Below are 17,715 nucleotides of genomic sequence, written 5' to 3'. Positions count from 1 at the left end.
ACCTAGCCTGAGAAATGTTTTTATATCATCCAACACTAAAGTTATCTCTCGATACCACATTAATCATTGGAGATGAAAATAGCTATCTTCTAATTCCTCTGTGTGGGTCCTGGGGTAAATAAGCCAATGAAAAAGAAGACATTGCCTTCTACTGTTCAGTTTCAGAATAGATAATCCTGTCAGGGGCTCGTCCTCTTCTGTCAGACTGGAACTAAAGTAGGGGAGCCATCTATGAGAACCAGGCCCTGGGAAGAGAATGGGAATCCTGTGAAGGATCTACTGTCAACCTGCTGGGGTGATGGTCCAAACCCAAACCCATTCTTCTTGCTTCCCCTGGCCAAGAAATACAGGAACATGCACAGTGCAGCCATGGACTGGAAAGGAACTTCAGGCCTGATTAAAGGAGACCTGCTCCATAAGGTAATCACAGAGACGAAACAAGTTAACATAGGCAAAGTGTTTAAGAGCACTGTTTATATGTTTAAGAGCATATAATAAGTGTTGCATAATTAGTTGACATTATTATTGATTAGATTTGAGGAATTAAGGAGAGGAAATAAAATTCTAGGTGGACTCCCATGTCTCTGGCTTAAGTGATGGGATAAATATTGTTGTCACGCAAGACAGAAATACACAGGAAAAAGCAGGCTGAGGCAAGGGGATTAAATTGACTATTGAATTTGAGGTACATAAGTGACATGTTGTTGCAGATACCCAGTAACAGCTAAAGAACTGCCTCTAGGTAACTTACTGGAGTCTAAAAGCAAGGATTAGCTGTATATTGTCAAAGAGAATGAAAGATGCTTCAGTGGTAGCAACAATGCAAGTTGGAAGCCAAAGTGGTAGCTAGTTCTGTTCCTGGGAAAGAAATCCCTTGTAACTTCTTACCAAAACATCCATGCAGACATAGAAAGAGAAAAACCTCTCAGTGTCTTAAAGTAGGCCAAATAATCAACCGAATACTAGAATCTGGGAAGTACATCTGCTTTAAGCTGAACACACAGAATAGACCACCTGTGCCAAATCTCCCTTTGCCTGCTTGCCCAAAAGTCCATAGGGAGACCCTTCATCTCTTTCCCTTACTATACAGAAAATTCAAAATCACAAAATTGGAAAGCCACCAATGTTGATTTTTAAAGACAAGCAAACTACTGGTCTCTTACCACCTCTACCAGTTCTTCACTCTTCTACAATTTAATGAAGAAACTTCCAGGAATGCACTGAGAGAGAAAGAGAGGGAAGGACAGTTTATTTAGAAGTAGTGGTGATGTATTGCCTTCCAGGAGTCAAAGTCTTAGAGGCAGTGAGTGCATAGAATTGTAGGTTTGTTTCCCCCAAGTACTTGAGCTAGGAGGTAAATGAAGACACTATTTCAGCAAAACCAAATGGAGTTAACCAAAGGTTTTCAAGCCCTAGGAAATGGGCCACCTGTGAATTTGCCTTCAGCACATGAAGAAGATTCCTCTAGAACCATGGGCAGAGAATAGGGGAGAGGGCAACTCACACACCTTGCTTTCTGAAACACCAAGTATGGACACATTTGTCTTTTGAGAAGGTAGGAAAAAAACAGAGATCCTTTTATGGGAAAAACATTCAGACTGTAGTTTTTAATGAAAACTCAGAGGAACCATCATGTAGGAGGCTGAAAACAGTTTAGTTTGGTATCCTTAGCGGAATATAGGGAAAAATTGTCTCTAAGAGACAAGAAGAGAAAGTAAATACACTGAGATGGAAAGGCAATAAAATAAATGTGAAACAAGGATGGATGGATAGAAAGAAATTAAAGTTCAATTATATAATTTACATTCTTATAGAAGGTAGTAATATATTATTGAAATTGTGAAAAATTGTATCAGCGCTATGAAGGACAAATTTTAAAATGCTCTACTAGAGCTTAGACTCAAAAAGACAAAGAAATAATGATAAAAGAGAGAATGGCATATCCAAGGAAAATGAAGATTTAAGGTTAAGAATTTTAGCATCCTAAACAAAGAGATTATAATAACTGGATCCAACAGAATAATTAAAGACATAATTGGAAAAAAAAAAACTTTGTTGACGTGAAAATAGAACACCTGAGTTCTCATTAAGAGACACCATATTCTTGTAAACTCAATAAAAGGTCATAGCTAAAATTATTTAACAAAATATTTGAATGGCAGAGAAAAATTAAAATGTCTACAAGGATGGAGAGGATATTTTTTCAAAAGAGTAAGATTTAGGTAGTCATTAGACTTATCAAGTTAAAACAGTAAATGCAAAAAAAAAAAAAAAAAAAACCAATGAGGAGAAAGATGGTGCACCAAAATTTTTATACTCAACCACTGTGCAAAGGCAACAAAATTTGTTCTCAAGAATACAACAGCTTAAAAGGACACTATTCAAAGATTTTCTTGGAAAACCTTAGAGACTTCTTCCAGCAAATAAGAGTTAATCAAAAAGAGATAATCACTGTTGAGGAGGTTTTCTGTGTTCTTCTGACTCAGGCATCTAGTTGGATGATGCCTGGTCAGGTGGATTATGCAGCCTGGAGAGGAAAGCTCAGCTCTGCTTCCTTCAGCTTCTACCTGCTGCTTCCTCTCCTTCACCAGATCAGGAAGTCAAGCTTGTGCCCCCTCCCCTTTACCCCAGAGCTGACATAGAACCTACTACCATTTTTGATGGCTCATAAAGCAACAACTAATTCTATTCTGTTAGCACCTTGCAAATAATGAAGAAAATATTTAAAGGATTAGTCAGTATGCTGAGAGAATAAATAAAATATTTTTTTACACCCCTGCAAAAAAACAGCATAGGACAACATAATGATTATTTCCATTGCAAAGGAACTTGAATGATGATAACATTAAAACCCACATTGTCCAGACAAAATTGTTGGGATTTTTTCCATTGTAAAAGATGAACAGAACTCCTGCTGCAGATGTTAACTTTCCAAGCATTTTTTCGTGCCATCTCATAACAGTAAGGAAATGGGAAAATGCTAATTCTGACTGTCTCTGGGGTATGAGATATATTTCTCTGCTTCTCAGTTTTCCTACAGTGATCCTCATAGATAAATAAATTTAAATAGCGTAAAGACCTTTGTTCAAAATCATTTAATCACACATATTTTAAAATATTTATATCAAATAGACTGCATTAGAAATAATGTTTATATCTGGGTTATAGGACTATGGATATGTATGGTCTTCCTTTTATTCTGAACTTTCCAAATTATCCATAATGATATTATAAAGTATTACATAATCGTATGATATATAACTGTATTCTATAATAATTACTTTTTATTGAAATGAGAAACATTTCATTTTAAAACTGAAGGGAAGGGGGGAAGGTATAGCTCAGTGGTAGAGTGCGTGCTTAGCATGCACAAGATCCTCAGTTCAGTCTGCAGTACCTCCATTTAAAATAAATAAATAAATAAACCTAATTACCTACTCACCCACCAACCAAAAAATAAAACAAAACTGAAGGGAATGATCAATAATATAATGTTGAGAACTCACCAGAGTCCACTTTAGGAATTTAGATAATCATGAATGACTTTAGTAGAAGATGACTAGTAACAAGTCAAAGAAATCAAAGATAGAGAAAAATCAAAGGAGTGGAAGTAGTAATCAAATTATTAAATACTACACAGGTCAAGTATGTCAAGACTTAGAAACTTCCATTGGACTTGACAAGACACGAGCTGTTTCAGTGGAATGGTGGAGGCAGAAACCAAACAGAATAGTTTAAAAAGTGAAAGGAAAGAGGAAGGCAGGAACCTTGAAGAGTGTCAGAGAGGCTGAGCACTAGTGGTAGCTGTCATAGGGCGAAAGGGTCGTTCTCATCCAAAGCAGCTAAAGCAGTATATTGTTGGTTTCCTCTGCAACTATCATTCCTCACTTACTCTTTATAAATCATCCCAATTTTTTTTGGAAATCCATGTAGTTTCAATGAATCTTACTCTATATTTTTCTACAGAGTTGACTCCCATGGCCCTAGACTAACCCAATCAAGGCATTCTAGCCCCCTGACATTGATTGGTTCATGGGTAGAGACAGGACCCTGTGGGACCTTGATTATCCCAGTGTTTGGACCCTACACCAGTCCAAACCTAGGGATAATCAAGAGTTTTGCTAGGAATTCTAGGACACAGATGCCAGTCCACCACTTGTCACCACTCTGAGAGCCACATTATTCTTTGTGAATTGTGCCCCCTGGAGTAGTGTGGCACATTGGCCCTGACGAGTGTTATCTCCTGCTCTGGAAAAATGTGCTGTGATGATACAAGGTCTAGAAGCTGAGGCCACCTTGTGCACGAAGAGAGGATGAAGACAAAGCCAATATGTGAACAAATCTGAGTGACAAGAGGACAAACTGAGTAAATTGCAGAGAAACACAACAAGGGCCCAGACCCAACTTCCCTGTAGCCTGTCCTACCTCTGGACTTATTCAGTAACATGCGCCAATAAATCTCTTTTATTTAATAAGCCAGTTAGAGTTGAGTTTTTTCTTATGTGCAGTAAAAATTATCCTTATGATACAATACCCTGCTTCCTTGCTTGTCCTTACTGCCAACACTCTCTACAAAGGCTCTGTTTCATTTTTTTTGAACAAGCAAGCAAAGTTACTCACATTCCCAGAAAAAGAAAGGCATTATTTAATAAATAGGACCTCTAAGGAATTTACCCATGCCTGGCCCAATAAGGAAGGTAAGGCAGGCCTTTAAAGCCCAATCTGACTTCACAACAAGCCGGGTCAGCAGGCATCCTGTGGTCTGCTGCTGCTCCTTCCTTTCACGTACACAGTCCCCGGGGAGATGTCCCGGTGGGAGGCCCCACAAGCTCCTGTTCTCCACATTTCCACCAGAGTAAGTTCTTGCATGTGTCTCACTTAATGTATTTCTTAGCTTGCTAGTAATAAACTTTCCATCTCTCCTGCGTATCTATTATTTCTGTGTACTATTTTACCTGGTCTAAGAAAGTGGAAAATCCTCTACGTTAATCTTGAAAACAGGCTTTCATTTCCTGTTTCTTTCCATTACACCACCATACACAGATGAGTGTCTTTTCCACCAGACAAAATTTACTGAATACGTCCCAGTTTGAAGAATTGAAAAGAAAGGAAAATACACGTTAACGCAAAAAGAATTTAAGAAAAAAGGCAACCTTCAAACCCAACAAATAAGACTCTCTAGGCCACCACGTTCTGGAGGGCATTAGTGTAATCCTCTCAATTCAACTTCTGCCTTTAATCATACTTTGTCTAATGTGAGGTTCTCCCCTCATGTGAAAGTTGTTAAGTACGTACAAGGTAAAAGCAGCCCATATTTTCTTGATCCTAATGCTTCCCAGTAGTCCAATTTGCAGGCACACGAGGCCATGTTCAACATGAAGTACAGCATAATGATTCTCTCCCCTCTGAGAAGACAAAATTACTTCAAAGGAGTGCTACTCAGACACGGGGGTAAACTTCAGCTTGATTTCTAGCTATATGGTCCTTTATATATACCAAACTCCTCTCCTAAACACACACACACACATACAGACACACACACTAACTAAACACTGAACGTCAAGAAGTTTTAATCTGGATCCAGAAAAATAACACTTAAAAAGACATAGGAGATAGAAGAAATAGGGGAGATAGAAGAAACAGGGAAAATAACGTGTCACACATGTATTCATATCCAAAGAGAATTCTACTCCTGAATCTGTTCTGAAGAAATCTGAGCTGAAGAAATTATATTCTATGGCCTTCAGAAATGCTGTTACCAGCTGCACTGCTAAGTAGTCTACTGGCTATCAGGTAGGTCTCAGGAGAATGACCAAGAAATAAAAATGCACAGTGAAGAATTTCTAAATTGCTATTGTTGAAAAGACACAAAAATGATTAACTTGCTCATACTTACTTCAGCATCACTCTTGGAGTATTAGAACTTTTGTTTTTATCATACTGCACACGTTCCTTTAATCATATATTTGCATATTTGACTACTGAAGTCCATTTTACAAAATGTGCTCTTCTACAGAAATATTGAGGACTATACAAATCAAATCTATTTCATTGAGCATGTGATGCTAGACCTCTGGGTGAATTACTCTGAATCCCATAAAACAGACTCAATGTTAGCAATAAAATACAGGAAAATATACTTTTTTATATTTTAAAAATAGTTGTCAAGAAGCAAATAGGCTTGCCCAAAGGGATATTAGTTTTCAATTCCAACTCCATATGAAAGACATATTTGCTAAGCAGTTATGGGTGTTGATTTTTGTCATATGCCCTCTTGTCATTCATGGGGATGATCATATGATTTTTTATCTTTAATTTGTGTAATGAATTATATCAGTAAATTTTCAAAAATTAAAAAATTGTTACATTCTTGAAATTAACTACACATTGTTCAGATTTGTTATTTTACTGTGAAGATGGATTTAATTGCTAATATAATGGTGTCACACACAGGTGAGTAAGAAATATCTTATTTACTTTCTTTAAATCTGCTTAACTTTTACTCCCTGTCCTCATCTGCAGTCCCACCACCCACCCCTAAATAGTATAAAGGGCTTGGAGCCTTATGGAGGATCAAGGCTTTGAGGTGAGCTGGTTAAACATCAAACATCACTCTGCACTGTTCCCACCAAGGCACCCTGATCTCCCTCACATACTACCTGTAGGCCTGGCAGTTGTTCTGCTGCTCTTCTACCATGTTTAATGTGTAGAACAATGGCAAGCCCAGACAGTACCCAGGTGCTCCCCAGAGCCAGGAACAGAGGCAGACCTCTGTTGTTCATGTAACCCGCGTAGTTCCATTCCCCCTTCCCAGACCCCTGCATTCTTTTAATGATAGTCTGGGGAGAATCCCTCCCCATCTCTGAGTTCCTCTCAGATGCCCTCCTTTCCATCTCTCACTCCAAGTCCCGTAACATATCTTCTCTTTAGGCCCTGCCTTTTAGAAACCAGATCTGAAAAGGAAGTATCTTATACGCAATGCTAGTTTTCCATACTGCCACAAACTTTCCCTGAGGCAAACAAGTCCAGAGCTGGCCACCTGCTCTATTACAAAGGAAAAAATGAGGAATAAAAACATAAATTAAAATTTTAAAAATTAAATAAATTCAATTATTTTTAAAAGTCTCCAGTCACACTAATATTTTATCTAATAAACTGTTATAGATATTCATAATGGAGACTAATCTATGGTTTCCTTTTATGTGATATCTTTGTATAATTTTGGTAGCACTGTTATAATAGATTTCTTAAAAAAAATTAGAAACATACCTACTGTCTCTGGACTCACAGTAATCTCAATAGACTTGCAATTGTAATTTCTTTGAGAGTATGTTAACATGAACCTATGAAACCATCTGCACTAGGGGAAGTTGATTTTTGAAATTTTATCAATATATTCCTTGATAATGGTCTATTTAACTGTTCTATCTCTTTCTGAACAAGATTGGTAATTTTTATTTTCCTGGAAACATTCATTTCTTTCACATTTACAAATATATTTGAAGAGGTTTCAAATAAGTTATTCTCTTAAAATTATTTTAATTTCCTCTACAGTATTCTCCCTCTTATTTCTAATTTTGTGGATTTGTGCAAAAAAAAAAAAATTTCTGAATGAATGAAACATAACAATTTACAGAAAGAAAAAGAAAATTCACAAGCAGATCTTAGGGAAAAATGGAGGAAAAAAAACAAATTCTGAATGAACTTCCTCATATGTCTTCTAAATTGACAAATGGCACCATATTGATTTTCATTTGCATGTCAATTTGAATTCAAATTATTTTGAGTCCAGCTTAGGGGAGATTTGTCAGTTATGTGCTTAGATGGCTCACTGTTTAGTAAGTATAAAATGCTATCTAGTCTCAAAGAGATATTTGCACACCCATGTTCACTATAGCATTATTTACAAAAGCCAAACTGGAAGCAACCTAATGTTTATTGACAAATGAATAAAGAAAATGTGGTATACAAATCAATCAATGTGATACATCACATTAACAAAAGAAAGGATAAAAATCACATGATCCTCTCAACAGATGCAGAAAAAAAGAACTTAGCAGAATATTCATTCATGATAAAAACTCTCATCAAAGTGGATATAGAGTGTAGAGAGGGAACATATCTCAACGTAAGAAAAGGCTACTTATGACAAACTCACAGTTAACATCATATTCAACCATGAAAAGCTGAAAGCCTTTTCTCTAAATTCAAGAAAAGGTAAGGATGCCCATTCTCATTACTTCTCTTTAACATAGTATTTAAAGTCCTAGCTACAGTAATCAGAGAAGAAAAATAAATAAAAAGCATCCAATTGGAAGAGAAGAAGTAAACTTCTCACTATTTGCAGATGGCAGGATACTATATATAGAAAACCTTATAGCCGCCAAAAAAAAAAAAAAAAAACTATTAGAACTAATAATTCAGTTAAGTAGCAGGATTCAAGATTAATATACAGAAATCTGTTACTTTTCTATAAACTAATAATGAACTATCAGGAAACAATCCCATTTAAAATTGCATCAAAAAGAATAAAACACTTAGGAATAAATTTAACCAAGGAGGTAAAAGACCTAACTATAAAACACTGATGAAGGTAATAGAAGATGATACAAAGAAATGCAAAGATAGTCCATGTTCATGGACTGGAAAAATTAATATTGTTAAAGTGCCCGTACTACCCAAAGCAATCTACAGATTTAATGCAATCCCTACCAAAATACCCATGAGATTTTTCACAGAAATAGAACAAATAATCCTAAAATTTATATGAACCACCAAAGACCCTGAATAGCCAAAGTAATCTTGAGGGGAAAAAAAAAAACTGGAGGTACCATGCATCATCATACTTCAGACTACAAAACTGTAGTAATCAAAATAGCATCATGATACTGGCACAAAAACAGACACATAGATCAATGGAACAGAATAGAGAGCCCAGAAATAAACCTATGCACTTATGGTCAACTAACCCATAACAAAAGAGGCATGAATACACAATGAAATAAATATAATCTCTTTTGTAAACGGTACTGAAAAACTGGACAGCTACATGTAAAAGAACAAAATTAGAACATTTTCTCACATCATACACAAAAATAAATTCAAAATGGTCTAAGACCCAAGTGTAAGACTGGAAAACATAAAACTCCTAGAAGATAATATATGCAGAACACTCTGACATAAATCATAGCAATATTTTTTGTATCTGTCTCCCAAGGCAAAGAAAACAAAAGCAAAAATAAACAACTGGGACCTAATTAAACTTAAAAGCTTTTGCACAGCAAAAGAAACCATTGACAAAATGAAAAGACAACCTACTGAATGGGAGAAAAAGTTTAAATAATATTACTGATAAAGGATTAATACCCATAAATATAAACAATTCATACAACTCAATATCAAAAACAAACAACCTGATTAAAAAATGGGCAGAAGATCTAACTGGACATTTTTCCAAAGATAGCCAACAGGCATATGAAAAGATGCTCAACATCATTAATCAGAGAAATAAACGCAAATCAAAACTGCAGTGAGATATCAACTCACATCTGTCAGAATGGCTATCATCAAAAAAGACATAAATAACAAATGTTGGCAAGGATGTGGAAAAAAGTGAACACTGGTACACTATTAGTAGGAATGTAAATTGGTGCAGCCACTATGGAAAACAGTATGGAAGTTCCTCAAAAAAACAAAAGCAGAACTACCTTATGATCCAGCAATTCCACTCCAGCGTGTATATCTAAAGAAAAAAAACCCACTAATTTGAAAAGATACCTGCACTCCAATGTTCAGTACAGCATTATCTGCAATAGCAGGATATGGAAGCAATCCAAGTGCCCATCAATAGATGATGAATAAAGAAGGTTTAATATACACATACACACATACACAGATACACACACACACACACACACACACACTCACACACATACACATACACAATGGACTCGCCCATTAAAAAAAAGAATAAAACTTTGCCATTTGCAACAACACAATGGACCTGGAGGGTATTATGAAATAAGACAGACAGAGGAAGATATTAAATACCATATGTTTTCACTTAGATGTGGAATCTAAAAAATAAAATGAATGAATGAATTTAACAAAATAAAAACAGACTCATAGATATAGAAAACAAACTAGTGGTTACCGGTGGGGAGATGGAAGTGGGTAGGTAAAAGAGAGGGATAGGGGATTAAGAGGTACAAACTACTATGTATAAAATAAATAAGCTACAATTGTATAGCACAGGGAATATAGCCAATATTTCATAATAACTTTAAATGGAGTATAGTCTATAAAAATATTGAATCACTATGTCATAAGCCTGAAACTAATAATATTGTAAAAAGGAAGAAATTCTGTCATATGCAACAACACAAATGGACTTTTTAAATAAATTAAGCCAATTACAAAAGGACAAGTACTGTATGACTGGACTTATATGTGGCACCTAAAGTAATCAAACTCATAGAAACAGAAAGTAAAATTGTGGTTACCAAGGACTGCGGAAGAGGAAAAAATGGGAATCTGTTGTTTAATGGGTATAGAGTTTCAGTCATACAAGAAGAAAAGTTCTAGAGATATGTTGTATAGCAATGTGCATATAGTTAACACTACTATCTATACACTTAAAAACTGTTAACATGATAAATTTATGCTGTGTGTTTTTTGCCACTTTTTTTAAAATGTTGTCTATGATCTACTGAGGAAAGTTCCCAAGTTTTCTGTTTCTCTCTCCCTCCCTCTTTCAGTTGTAAAGGTAGTTTTGCACCAGCATTTTTTAATTTTTTCAGCAATTGAGACTTCCCTATAGAATAATAGATTTGGATTAGATTGCTTATAACTACAGTTCAAACAATAAAGTTGTAAAATTCTATTTTCTTTCCAATGATACTTGTTCATAAAATAGCAAACTTGGAGTTAAAAGAAAAGGGCCTTGAAGAAAGTGGCTTTTCAGTAATTCTTCACTGAGTTAAGTGGAAGAGAGAGTTCTGCCAGGTTATATAAATTACAGGCTTAGCCCAAGCACCTTAATCCTTAATCTAGACCAGTGGTTCTAAACCTCACCTAAATATTAGAATCACCTGGGAGCTTTAAAACTCTCCTGAAGCCATGACTCGGACCAATTAAATTTGAATCTCCACTGGTTAAGAGCCAGGTATCAGTGTTTTTTTTAAAGCTCCCCAATGGGTAGTCAAAGTGGAGAACACTGACATAGTCTCATCTGATCTACAAACCATCAAAAATGAGAGAATTTATTCAACTGAAGTGCATTCATCAATTTTATATGTAAAACAAAATAGCTATTAATCTTCCAATAGGCCTTTCACTGAGTTAGGTACCAGCCAAAATTTTCAGAATATTTAGTTTGAAATAAAAGTGCTATTAAGATCTCCAAGTGTAAAGGGAAAGCAAGCAAATATTTCATTTTCCTGTGCATGATATGAAATAACTCCCTTTCAAGGGCTATATTTCAGTTAAAGACAAATAGCACTGATCATGGTAAAGTTATAGAATATATAAAGGACGTCCGGTCTTTCTTGGCTTTCTCTAAATCAGTTCAGATGCTACCTTCCCACCCCACTCTGCCCTAGCCCCATTCCCTAAGATGATCTTCAGTAAAGGACCAGGCAGAATTTGAATTTTGTTCTCACTCTGTATCTCATTCACATCAATGTGTTACCTAAACTACATTTAAGCTCTTATTTTTGGGCAACTATACACTTCCTCCCAGCATACCTGCAAATGGAATATGAGTTTGGCATCAAAATTTATACGGGATTGTGAGAGTGGGACTCAGTTCGTGCCTCTCAAGTCAGATCTTTCTAGGGGAGGTGTTGAAACGCCTGAAGAAGTGAGAGCTGAAGTAATGGTCTGAGCTTTTCCAGAATTAAGAAGGGCTGGCTGCAGCTGGCTGCTCCCCAGTGGTCCTGTACCAGCTGAGGACAAAGAACATGGAAGACCATGGGCCTCTCTTTTAATCTACCCAAGAACATTCCCCTTTGGCAATCAGATCACTCCAAGACAAATCAGGGATAAATAGTGAGAGCTACTAAACACTGAAAAAGGAATACAGGAAGTCTCAACTCAGGCCATAAGTGAGAGAGGCAGGGTCTCAGGGACCTTCCAGGCTGGTGAGTTAGGTAGCATCTAGGGTTGAGTATTTACCCTGGACTAAGTGCTTTACATGCATACCTAGTTTAATCCTCCCCACAATGCTGGGTGGCAAGTATTATTTTCATTTTGAAGATGAGGAGATTGACCCTCAGAAAGGTTAAGTGACTCATCCAAGGTCACTCAATCAGTAAGCGTTCATGCAGCTTTACGTACATTCAAAAATTTAGAATTAACTTAAATGTGACTTACAAATTTTATCGTAAGTATCTAAATCATGGCCAAGGCCAATCTTCAAAAAATTCGGTATGTACATTGTTTCACCTGACTTTTTCAGTTACTTCAACTTTAAAATATAAGAAAGATTAAAAATGCAATGTACTCATTTCCATTTTATAATGTAAGATATTAAAGAAAAGCAATAGGAATTTAGAAATTTGTAATATTACAAATGGTAGGGAAAAGGTGGTTATTGATTACTGAATCTACGGTTATGTCCAAAATAAAACTTAATTTTTTTTTCTTGCTGTGGCATATGCAGTTACTCTCTGATCTCCTAAACACATCAAAGGGATTCTCTTTTAAGGTAAAGCTAATTCTTTTAAAATTTGCATATTACAGGGTGGAGGGTAATAGCTCAGTGGTAGAGCACATGCTTAGCATGCACAAGGTCCTGGACACAATACCCACTAACTCCATTAAAAGATAAATAAGTTAAAAAATAATAAATAAAATTTTTTTGCATATTACATTCTAAATATTAAAGCTATAAACCAGAAACACACTTGGATATCCCAAGTGGAAGGAGTCCCAGAAAAGTGATAATATGATTTAATTTGAACAGTAATATATCAAGCATGCATCAGATTTTTATCTTTATATTTTATAAACTTGTTTACCAGGCATATGCTATAAAACATACATCGCTACATGCCTATGGAGAAAAGAAATACATTGAGAAGTATGATTTGTCCAAAACAGTTTAGAAAAAATATATGCATGCATGACATTTCTGACAAGGCAGTTTTGACACAGCTGTGCACTGATGCAGCTGTTTTCAGGCAGGGGGTTTTTAAACACAGCCCCCAAATAAACAATTAAACTTTCAGCTGTTTCTATTAACAAGTAATGTGTGAAACAGGAATATTCTTCCCATTCTAAAATCTCTCCACAGCCTCGAACCTCACCCTGTTGTAGACACCCACTCCTAGGGCAACAAGCAGGGATTAAGTTGGGGTCTGGAATAAGGTGGGGTCAGAGATGGGTTGAGGATGAGGGATGGGGTGAGGTTAGGCATCGTTCAGCAGACGAACTATATGTGACCAGAAGTTATACGTTTACCATACTTACTCATCTCAGAGAGGGCCATCCATTCATCATTCTCAGCAAAGTGCTTGCTTATTCTCTAAGAATCCATTTATATTTTAAACAGTCTGCTAAATTTACAATGGGCATACTCTTTTACATTCATGAATAAACAGAACTGTCTATGTAAAATATGCTACTTCATCTGTTTTAAATTTGACCATCTAGAGAACTTACCTGTGGATACCCCTGAGTATGGAGGTTTCCTAACTATGTAAACTTGATTTAATTGGACATATTAGCACGCTGAAACAGGGGAGGATATTTGAACCACGATATGATTCTGACACAGGAAATGTAACCTGTTTTCTAGCAATTCTCTCAAATCTCATGTTTTTCTATTAACACAAGTAATGCATGAAAAATTTCCAGGATTAGATAAAAAGAAAATAGGTAAGGTATCAGGGATGGTAGGGAGTATCTGCTGCATCCATTACACTGAAACAAGTGATCTAACCTTTTAAAAGAGAAAGGTTACTACCACCATGTCAAAGTGGATCAATCCAAGGGATGATTTGATATCCCATATTTTGGAGAGGCTGCATCAGCATGTCTGATTTGGAAAAATGCCTATGTACGGTCACACCCAAATCCTCTTCTCTAAAATAGTGAAGACATTCTCTCTTATATCCCCTTTTGCATTTTTTATTCAATTGCTTTACTGAAGCAATTGCATAAAATAATAAATTAAGACACTACTCCAAGAAAAGCTCTGATGATGACTGATTAGCTATCCTACCACAGAGAAATATATACATACAAGTTGCCCATTGCATTACAAAAGGAACTACTTATTAAGTTAGGACTACATATTCAGTATTACTTATTAAGGAGATAGTCCTAATTTGGTTAACTGCCTAATCAAAAACACTGTTAGTGTGGGTGTGGGTTCCTACAATAAAATCTATCTTTGAGCTACTGTGGAATCCAATAAGTATATCCATTGTTCAGTGTGAAAACTATTTCTTCTGAATGAAAAATTTGGTGCTTTACCTTTAGGGAGCTCTTTGTGTATCATCTGGTTTCAATTTCTCCTTGGGCTTCATTCCCCAGTGGTGTGTATATGTGCTTGTACCTGGGTAAAACACATACACAACTAAACCAAACATATCACTGAGGATTCACATATGTATGAATATACATCTATATTATTTCAAAGTAAAATTGTTATGTTAAAGTACATACACACAGAAATTGGAGGAAATTGAAACCTGGTGAGATAAGGTACAAAGTTATAAAATCAGATTTTAGATTATAAATCCCATGTATTAGGTCTAAAGTAGCCACTAAAAAAAAACAATATGAAAATTAGAAAATCAAGGGAATGGTGAATCTACATAAAAGTAATACAAAGCATAGTCATTTCACATGGAGCTGCTTAGCACATAAATGTGTTACTTTATATTTTTGAGCTCTTCTTAAATGCCAGTCACTGTTCTGGTCATTAGGGATACAGTGATGCACACAAGATGGACCAAGTCCCTGCTTTCAAGAAGCTAATAGTCCAAGCAGGGTAGACAGATGACATGGGTAAACAAGAAATTATATAATTTCAGATCATGATAATTTAAAGCAGAGTGGGAGAATTCAAAATAACTCTGGGGTGGGAAAGAAAGTAATGATCTTTGAGCAGAGACATGAATGTAAAGAGTTAACCATGCAGATGTATGAGAGGAAAGTGTACCAGGTGGAGGCAAAAGCAAATACAGAGGATTTAAGGAAGGAAAAGCATGGTGTGTTCAAGACTCATCAAGGCCAGTTGATGAGTTGGAGGAAAGTGATGAGAGGAGAATCAGAATGGATGGTGTCCTCTCAGAAAGAAGAGGAGGAGGGGTCAGGAAGGTAGGAGAGTGTGGCATCATGAAATAGTCAAAAAAAGAATCAGTTTCCAGAAGGAAGAACCAATAAACTGTGTCAAATGATACTGAGAGACCTAGTAAAATGAGGACTGAGAATTAACTATGAGTTTTGGGCAAGCTGGAGCTGTTTCAGTGGAGGAGTAGAGATCCTTTCCAAGAGTTTTTCCAGCAGAGAAATGGAGTATTGGCTGCAGGGAAACATGGGATCAAGAGAAGTGTTTTTCTAAGATGAAAGATATTAAAAATGTAGTAAATGGGCAATGCAAGTTTGGCAACAATAACAAAGATAAATCTTGCACTGTTTATTGCCATGTATTAATGTGCAAATATCATATACACACATGCACATATTCAAATTCCCAAACACTGACTTGTTTAGCAATGCTAAGTCAGATCTTCAACTTTCTATCAATATTTGCCTTTACCCTATACCCTAACCTATAAAGTTAATTTGCTTCCCCGGGATATTAAATGCATGAACAATACAAAGTATTATAAAAATCTTCAAAAATGCTATCATGAGGAACACAACAAAGTAAGGTAAAAATTATAGAAAGCAGTATGGTGTTTCCTTAAAAAAACTAAAAATAGAGTTACCTTATGATCCAGCAATCCCACTTCTGCGTATATATCCAGAAAAGATGAAAACTCCAATTCAAAAAGATACATGCACCCAATGCTCGTAACAGCACTATTCACAATAGACAAGACATGGAAGAAACCTAAATGTCCATGAACAGATGACTGGATAAAGAAGATGTGGTATACACACACACACACACACACACACACTGGAATATTACTCAGCTAAAAAAAAGAATGAAATAATGCTATTTGCAGCAACGTGGATGGACCTAGAGATTATCATACGAAGTGAAGTAAGTCAAAGACAAATATCATATGATATCACTTGTAAGTGGAATCTAAAAACATGGCACAAATGAGCTTATTTACAAAACAGAAACAGCCTCATAGACACAGAGAACTTATGGTTAGTAGGGGGAAGTGGGAGGGATATATTAAACATTTGAGATTAACAATATATAAACTACTATATATAAAATAGACAAACAACAGGGGCCTACTGTAAATATCTTGTAATAGCCTATAAAGGAAAGATTCTGAAAAAAGAACAGATATATAAATATATGTATAACTGAATCACTTTGCTGAACACCTGAAACATTGTAAATCAACTATACTTCAATTTAAAAATTTTGTAATTATAATTTCAGTTATAAATTGTATTTTATTATTCACTTTACAATTTGAGATTCTATCAGAGTATAATCAATGTTGATATAACTCTCTGAGCACTACTTTGGAGGAGCTAATGTGTCTCCTCTAAATATATACAAATAGGTTTTGAAGAACATTGGCAAACTACATAAATCAGCACATAGATAAGGATAACTGGATTTGTGGAAAGAGTACGAGTATGTTACCTTTGGCTCTCAGAGCCTCAGTTCCCTCATTTGTAAAGTGGAGATAATTATATTCAGCTTACAGCAATACTATAAAAAAAATAAATCATCAAAAAATGTAGACAGAGTACCTGGCATACAGACAATGTGCTCAATATATGATAGCATTGATCTTTAATAGCAACTCAGTTAGGTATGTTTTGATTTATATTACTACAGTTTTTCTACTCTCCCTCAATATTCTTTCATTGCATAGAAGTACAATGATACAAGGTACTCAACCTTTAGGAACTAGTTGCCTATAATCAGTTGGAGCTGAGAGATCATAAGAAAGCTATTATCTCTTGAGTGAAAACTAATTATTCCTTCAAAAAGGCAGAAAAATAATATGCACATTAAGCTGAAATTAGAATGAAAATCTGTTTGGGAAGTGTGTAGGGTATTTATCCTTTAAAAGGCCTGAAAGGCTCTCAAATGGTAGTTTTTAAGCTGATTCCCAGACCTTTGAGAACCAAGGTGTCTCAAAGGCCACAAGGGGGGAGGGGGGGCAGGACTGGAGAAATGATGTTCGGTGATGGATGGGGATTCACTCTGCTTGGATCAGAGCAGATCCACCTTCATCTGTGTATACACTGGACTCTACATTAGATTTCATTTGAAGAAATGCTCTTAAGCTAAAAGAAAATTTGAAATCCTTGTCCTAAATGAAGAGTTAGAGGCAACAGTGATTCTCTCACTACTCACTTATTCAAGTCCTTTTCACTATCATTCTACGAGCCACCAAATTTAATTTAAATAATCACTAACACCAGACAGAAAATTAAATTAAAAATATAATGCAAAATCCAAGTTAGAAGTGGGGCTTAAAATTAATTGAGCAGCATTGAGAGTTGACAGATATTTCAAATTGTTTATTCATGACACAACACATCATTGACAATGCAAGT

The sequence above is a fragment of the Camelus dromedarius genome, chromosome 1 (assembly GCF_036321535.1).
Source record: "Camelus dromedarius isolate mCamDro1 chromosome 1, mCamDro1.pat, whole genome shotgun sequence".
Taxonomy (NCBI): domain Eukaryota; kingdom Metazoa; phylum Chordata; class Mammalia; order Artiodactyla; family Camelidae; genus Camelus; species Camelus dromedarius.
Note: the sequence above shows the minus strand (reverse complement) of the source record.